Below are 8,057 nucleotides of genomic sequence, written 5' to 3'. Positions count from 1 at the left end.
AAAAAAAATAGAAAGAACTAGAACTTCAGACAGATCTAGTAGTAGATACCACAACAACTATACAGCAGATCCGCCAAGGATAGAGACAGCTCAGAGCCGCCAGAAAAGCTATGCTGATATACGGCGCAGACCTTTAGAGTTTTCAGTTGGGGATACAGTATTCCTCAGAGTGGCTCCCATGAAGGGAGTAATGCGTTTTGGGAAGAAGGGTAAATTAAGTCCCAGATATGTGGGACCATACCTTATCAGCAGAAGAGTTGGCAAGGTAGCATATGAGCTAGAGCTACCCCAGGAAATGTCAGCTGTTCATAACGTATTTCATGTCTCTATACTGAAGAAGCATATCCCATATGCCACCCAGGTGATTGAGCCCAGTCGGTACAAGTCCGCGAAGACCTCAGCAATGATAGTCGGCCTATTCAGATAATAGACCGAGCAGTTAAGAAATTGCGGAACAAGGAAGTACCATTAGTGAAAGTTATTTGGCAAAGTCACACAACAGAAGAGGCAACTTGGGAGACAGAAGCTAGTATGAGACGGAAGTACCCAGAGTTATTCTAAGTTCGAGGATGAACTTTTTATAAGGTATGGGGGATTGTAACACCCGAAAATTCTCAAAATACTTTTATAAATATCATAGTATTTTTCTAGAATTTTAGGATATTTTTATGGAATTTTTAGAGCAGCGGAAGTAGCAAAAATAAATAGAATCGTAAAATGGCCTAGGCGGGAATCGAACCCGAGACCTATGGGTCCTACGACTTATGGTGAACTTTAGTAACCAGGTGTACCCAGCAGGGCTGTGCTGAAAGAAGAGGGAATCAATTATATTTATATTTAAGTTGGGCAAATTTACCACTTAATATAAATAGGGAAAGATTAAGTGAAGAGTTATTTTTAACGTAACTCTCCTCACCCTCACCCTAGTCACGCTACCCCTTTCTTCTCCCTCACCTCTCGGCGCCAACCTCAAGAAGACCTAGGGTTTCATCTTGAGGAGCGTAGGAGTACCTTCCGGCGACATCAAGGATACGAGGGCGCTCCTCTCCGCGAGAAGAACACGTAGACGCAAGGGGATCGCCGAAGGGATCTTCTCCACCAGGAAACCTAGCGACTAGAATCGTAAGAAACTTCGAGCAGGAGGTAAGAAACCCCTCACCTGCAGTATAAGTAGTTCTCGTGTGATTGTATGTTTTAGTTTAGTAGTATATGGATTTGTGGCACATAGGGTGTGCAACAGCGCACGCCAAGTGCTCGATAGTATGTTTAGTACATTAAAATGTGACTTAGGCATTTTAATAGCTTAGCTAAATGCGATAGAAGCATTTATTTAGTATATGCAGTTTTACTACAGCTTATATGGGACTACGGTCCAATGGGTGGGCTCCCATAGTCACCTCTAGGTTCAGATAACCTAGCTCTGGGTTCAGATAACCTAGAAATAGCAAGAACAGTAAAATTCAGCTATAACCAGTATTTTATTTTATCAGTGGCACTGTACTGGATTAGATATCCATTGGGTTGGGCTCCCATAGTCGTCCCTAGGTTCAGCTAACCTAGTAAACCCTACTAGATTTGGAATTTGCAACCCCGGGTTTAGTTAGGGATGCGCGCACAGCAAGTACAGTTGCCGGGCCCATCAGCAGCATGTTTAGTATTTTCATCTATTATATATATAAAGTTTTCAAACTCTCACAAGATAGTTATGTGAATTCAGTATAGCTTCAGCATTAGTCTAGAATTAGCTTAGCTCAGCTTTTTGTATCAGTTCAGTTTTCCTATTAACACAATGTGATAGTTATGATTAGCTTTACTGCCATGATCAGTTTTGATTCTATGTGTTGTATGCCATGCCATGCTAGCATATTCAGTATGTATTTCAAAGAGCATGTTTTCAAAGCATAAGTAGCATCGTATGCATGTTTTGTGAGATAGATGGGTTCTTACTAAGCGTAAAGCTTACAGATACTTCTTTCCTTATACTGCAGATAAAGGTAAAGGAAAGATGGACTAGCAGAGGCTGGAGGTCAATGCATGGAAGATGTGTGTGGATAGAACCTGGAATGAAGACCTTGGAAGAACTAGAACATTCAAGAACTTAGTGTTTCTTATTATGACACTCTTTGCTTATTTAGTTATCTAAATGCATGGAATAATAGAAAATCTGCTTAAATTGTTAGTGACCATGTTTAGGATGCTAGTTGTTTGCTATTAGAATGTTCTCCAGTTATTGTAGAACTTATGTATGTGATCTTGGCACGAAACAGTGCTGAAATCAGAGATTTGCTGCGAAATCAGAAACCCCAATCGATCAGCGGATCGATTGGGGGCCCTCAATCGATCAGCGGATCGATTGGGAGCCTGGTTTCACGAACAGTAAGCTTCTGGATCGATCAGCCGATTGATTCAGTCGCATTCTGTCGCAAACAGAGAGTTCAGGGATCGATCGTTCGATCGATCGGGAAATCACTCCCATGAACAAAGAGCTCTGGAATCGATCACTGGATCGATTGGCCAGTCTGGATCGATCAGCTGATCGATCCAGAATATTATCCCGAGCACAGTAGCAGTCTGAATCGATCCATGGATCGATCCAACAGTTTGCAATCAATTGAGTTCAATCTGGATCAATTGGGAAGCTGGGTTTTGACCAAGAGACCTTGTAATTCAGCTCCTTGACCATTGGGGATGTAGGATATGCCATGTATACTTTAGATTGCATCCCTCAGCACATGTAGGACCAAGAACTTGTATTAGCTTAGTAAAGTTTTAAATTGGTATAGCTTTCCGCACTTAGACTAGTGATGGTCATGGATATAGCTTAGCACAACATAATGTGACTGTCCGGCCTCACAGCCTAGCCAGTAGGAGGCGGGTCGTTACATTTCGTGCTTCGATTTTCTTTTCTCTACTGCCGGAACATACTGTACCGAATTGAGGTCGCTAGGGATTAAGTTTTTCCTTCTTGGCTTTCGGAATATGCTGTACAGAATTGGTTTGTTAGATGTTTAAGAATAGTTTCAAGATTTGCCTTCTCCTTTGCATTTCTGCTATAGCATGCTTAAAGATTTCTGTCACTCTATAAAAGCATAAGCTTTGAACAAGTTTTACATGGGTTTTGTTTTAAAATTCCAGCAAGCTTAACTTGATTGTGCTACAAGAGGGACATGAACAACCCTTGGGGCTTACTGTTTTGGGTTTGTTTGTGTTGTGCAGTGGGCATGAACAACCTTAGTTTTGGGAGTATTTGGTAGATCTTTTATTGCTATTTCTTTAACGTGTAGTTTAGATCTTTTCTCTATCTAGTTTAGCAATTCTTGTACAAATTACTTTGTGAATTCTGAGCAAGAACAGCCACCAATTTCATATTAACTGTAGGTCCTTTGCTGATTTGTAACCAGGCGTGAACAGCCTGTACTAGCAGTGCAGATTTATTACTTCTGCCGTGCAGAGTTATCATTTTTCCGACTTTGTTTAGTGTGAACGACTTTAAGAAATAGGCATTGTATGCAAATTTTTGTTAAGCATTGTATGCAGATTTTCGTTTCAGCATTTCAGTTTTAGAATTGTTTAAGCGTTGTAGTTTTAGAATTGTTTAAGCATTGCAGTTTTGTATAAGGCCTTCTTTTATTAGAAGTATTAACAAGTAACAAGTATTTTACTTGAAGAGGCTAGTACCCGACTTCCGAGGTTGTCGTTAAATAAATCCAAGTAACCGGTTCTGAGGTCTCGGCCCTGGTAAGGCCAAGGTCTTTACCCTGGTAAGGCCAAGGTCTTTACCCTCGTAGAACTGGTGGCTCGCTACCTCAGTTTCTATTAGGGAGCGCACAATGGTACTAAGCCCGGGCCCAAGAGATTATTATTTTGAAGTATAAGAGTATAAGTTTTGGGAATAAATGAAATAAGTTTCTCATGGGTTTAAAAATCAGCGAGTTTAGTTCTTTTATTCTAGCATGTCATTTAGATTTTCTAGTCTGTTATGATTTCTCTGCTATTAGAAGAGCATGAGAATTTTATCTTTTAAAGCATTCAGTTTTTAGATTCCTTCTTGTTCACATGCATATCGGAGTTTTGTGAGTTAGATAGCGCTTACTAAGCATTTGCTTATAGTTGCATTTCCTCTTACTGCAGATAAAGGAAAAGGAAAGCTATAATGAAGGAAGGCGACAAGGAGGTGTGGATGGATGTGTGATGTCTGGACTATGGAAGCCTTGGGATTTTCTTAAAGAATTTATTAAGATTTTGTATTTAGACTGTTAGTGAAATTTAGGTAGATTATGCCCTTCTTGTATTGTTGGAACTATTCTTTTATGTTGATGGTTTATTCATAGAATGTTTTTATGTATTTAGAATTCTTCCATTTAAATTGCTATGCACATTTAGTTCCATTATTTGAATTATATCACTGTGCATGCATGTGCAGATTGATATATTTTAGTTGAGAATAAATACTCGAGTAGAATGTATAGATGAGTTATTAATGTTTCCATCTGCTACCAAATTGCATGTTTCGAGTTTTCAACGAGTTTTAAGTATTACTTTCAACATGTGAGCAAGATTTGTTAAGTAAAGCTAATAGTTAAGTAACGTCCCACCTTCACAGAGTAGTATAGAGGAGGGTGGGGTCGTTACACAAAAAATACTAGATTTAAAGGTTTTTACAAACAAGGTTGGGGCAATTCAACCTTGTTTGAATTCCTTTGAAATTAGATGGGTGGATAATCATTCATATAAAGCCCTAGGTGCTTATTTTAAACTACATAATGTTGGGACCTTGACGTCTTCTAGAGGGGGGGTTGAATAGCGTCTCACCCAAATCGTCACTTCCTACACTTGTTAGTATGCAACGGAAAATAAAATATAAACTAACAAGAAAAAAGCTAAACCCTATAAACAATAAGGAAAGCCAATAAACCAAAACAAACTGTAACACAAAGCATTTACATGGTTCGGAGATTAGGGCTCCTACTCCACGGCTGTTCGTAAGGACGATCCCAATCCGTCGGTGGATGACTCCCCAGAAACCTCCGGCTAGCTCAAATCTCCTTCTCGGTGGAGAAACTGTTGGTTGGTCCTAGGAAGATCGTATCGGTTCCACTGTACAAAAATTTTGTACAAGTGTCGAACCTTTCCTAAACAACCTATTGTGTTCTTTAGAAATTAAATTAGGAATCACAAACGGAACTTAACATTATTGATTCCAAATTTAACTTATCTGTTCTTAATGGTTTAGACTTAGATCGCAAGCGGAACTTAACACTATTGATCCAAGTCCAACCTATGTTACAAAGTTGATTGAATATTTATTTCTAAAATCGGCTCCCAGGTCAAACATGGTGAGGCACTAGGCCTTCTTGGGTATGGGATCATCCACCACTGCCTCAACAAAGCCTTTTAAAGAAATTCAATATTTAATTTCCTAAAAGAACCTTAGGTTTAACCAGAAAGAATAATCGAATCACAAATTCGAAAAACAACAAAAAAAAACCACAAACTCGAATATCTAATATGAAAATCTAGAATCATATGCCTCTTGTGTTTGGAATTCATACAAAGAAAAACTAGTATGATGCGGAAAATAATTACTAGTTATACCTTTCTTTGTATGCAACGACCTCTTGATCTTCTATCGTATATTTCTTCTTATCTCGGACGTCGTGTGAGCGATGATCTACCGAGACGAGAACCACCCAAGCTCCTTGTAACACCCCACCCTCCTCACTACTAGTCTGTGAGGGTGGAACGCTACTAGACTACTAACTTTACTTAGTTAGAGTTGTTCACATGTAAAGATCAATACATAAACTCTCTAAACATGCAACTGATAGCAGCGAAAAACATAAACAACTTATCTCTACATTCTACTCCAGCATATGAACACAACTAAAACTATACATCAATCTAATCATGCTGAAATATATGTATTAATCTGAACATGCATGCAACCATTATACAACTCAGATAATAGGTCTAATGTGCATAACACTTAAATGAAAGAATTCTAAATACATGGTAATATTAATAAATTCTTATGCTAAATCCCAAGGCTTCTATAGTCCAGACATCACACATCCATTCGCACCTCCTTGTCGCCTTCCTTTGCTATAACTTTTCCTTTCCTTTATCTGTAGTAAGAGGAAATGCAACTATAAGCAAAATTGCTTAGTTAGCGCTATCTAACTCACAAAACTCGAATATGCATGTGAATATACTGAAATCTAAAAACCGAATGATCAAAAGAAGATACTACTCATGCTCATCTAATAGCAAAAGAAACTTAGCATACTGAAATATTAAATATGTAAGCAAATCTAAACAACATGTCAGCATACAAGAAAACTAAACTTGCTGAATTCTAAACTTATGTGAAGCTTATTTTACTTGTTTAAAAACTTATATTTTTAATACTTCAAAATAATAATCAATCTCTTCTTGGGCCCAGGCTTAGTACCAAAGCGTACTCCCTAATAGAAACTGGGGTAGCGACCCACCAGTCCTACGAGGGTAAAGACCTCGGTCTTACCAGGGCCAAGACCTCGGAATTGGACACCTGAATTTGTTTAACGACAACCTCAGAAGTCGGGTACTAGCCTCTTAAAAAAATAAAATACTTGTTATCTTTTATTACTTCTAATATATAATGCCTCGGCATTTCTTCAAACACCTTGTGTGCCAAAATCCCTAAAGTCTTGACTTTGGGATCTACTTAAGACCTTGGCCTATTTTTTTTTTTATCTTTCTTATACTTGTTAATACTTCTAATAAAAGAATGCTTCTTTAAAAACTGAAATGTTTAAACAACTTCTAACATCGAAATGCTTAAAAAATCTGCATACTATGCTAATAAAATTCTACAATGCTAAACAAATCAAAAATTACAATGCTAAACTATCAAAGACTGCAATGCTAGACAATTCAAAATCTGCACTATAAACTTTAAAGAAATCTGCACCATAAGCTCTTAAGAAATCTGCACTACAAGTTTTAAAGAAATCTGCTCTAAAGGAATCTACATTTTAAGCTCTAAGAAATCTGCACTATAATTTCTAAAGCAAATCAAACTTCACAGAACCAAATTAATCATGCTCATAAGTCCTAAAAGAAGTGGTCTAATAAGCACAAAATGAATCTGTACAGTAAACTCTAATACAGTTTAAACTTCACAGAAATCTCCAAAGCAACTAAACTGTACAGCAAACTCTAATACAATTTAGACTTCATAGAAATCTTCTAAGGCAACTAAACATACAACAAATCTAAACAATTTAGACTTCACAGAATTCTTCCAAGGCAACTAAACTATACAGCAAACTCTAATACAATTAAAACTTCACAGAAATCTTCCAAGGCAACTAAACATACAACAAATCTAAACAATTTATACTTCACAGAATTCTTCCAAGGCAACTAAACATACAACAAACTCTAATACAATTTAGACTTTACAGAATTCTTCCAAGGCAACTAAACTGTATAGCAAATTCTAATACAATTTAGACTTCACAGAAATCTTCCAAGGCAACTAAACGTACAGCAAATCTAAACAATTTAGACTTCACAGAATTCTTCCAAGGCAACTAAATGTACAACAAACTCTAATACAATTTAGACTTCACAGAATTCTTCCAAGGCAACTAAACTATACAGCAAATCTAAACAATTTAGACTTCACAGAATTCTTCCAAGACTATGCTGTTCATACCCAATGCAATCACAAACCGAAAACCACCAACCTCCTGTTCAGTGCCACGGTAAGGAAAAACAAAGAAACCAAATTTGCTACTCCTAGCCATTCCAACCTAAAACCTACTGAAGCTTAAAAAAACTATGTGAGACTTATTCAAAGCTTGTACTTTCATTGAGTAATATAGAGATCTTCAAGCATGCTATAGCAGGAATGCAAAGGAGCAAGGAAAACCCGAAGCTACACTTAAGCCTCCAGCAACCCAATTCTGCATAGCATAATCAGAAAGCCTCAAGAGAAACCATATCCCTAGCAACCACACTTCTTAACAACATGTTTTAAAAGCCAAAAGAAAACCTAAATCCTTAGCCAA

The sequence above is a fragment of the Zingiber officinale genome, chromosome 4A (assembly GCF_018446385.1).
Source record: "Zingiber officinale cultivar Zhangliang chromosome 4A, Zo_v1.1, whole genome shotgun sequence".
Taxonomy (NCBI): domain Eukaryota; kingdom Viridiplantae; phylum Streptophyta; class Magnoliopsida; order Zingiberales; family Zingiberaceae; genus Zingiber; species Zingiber officinale.
This window is presented reverse-complemented; position numbering follows the sequence as displayed.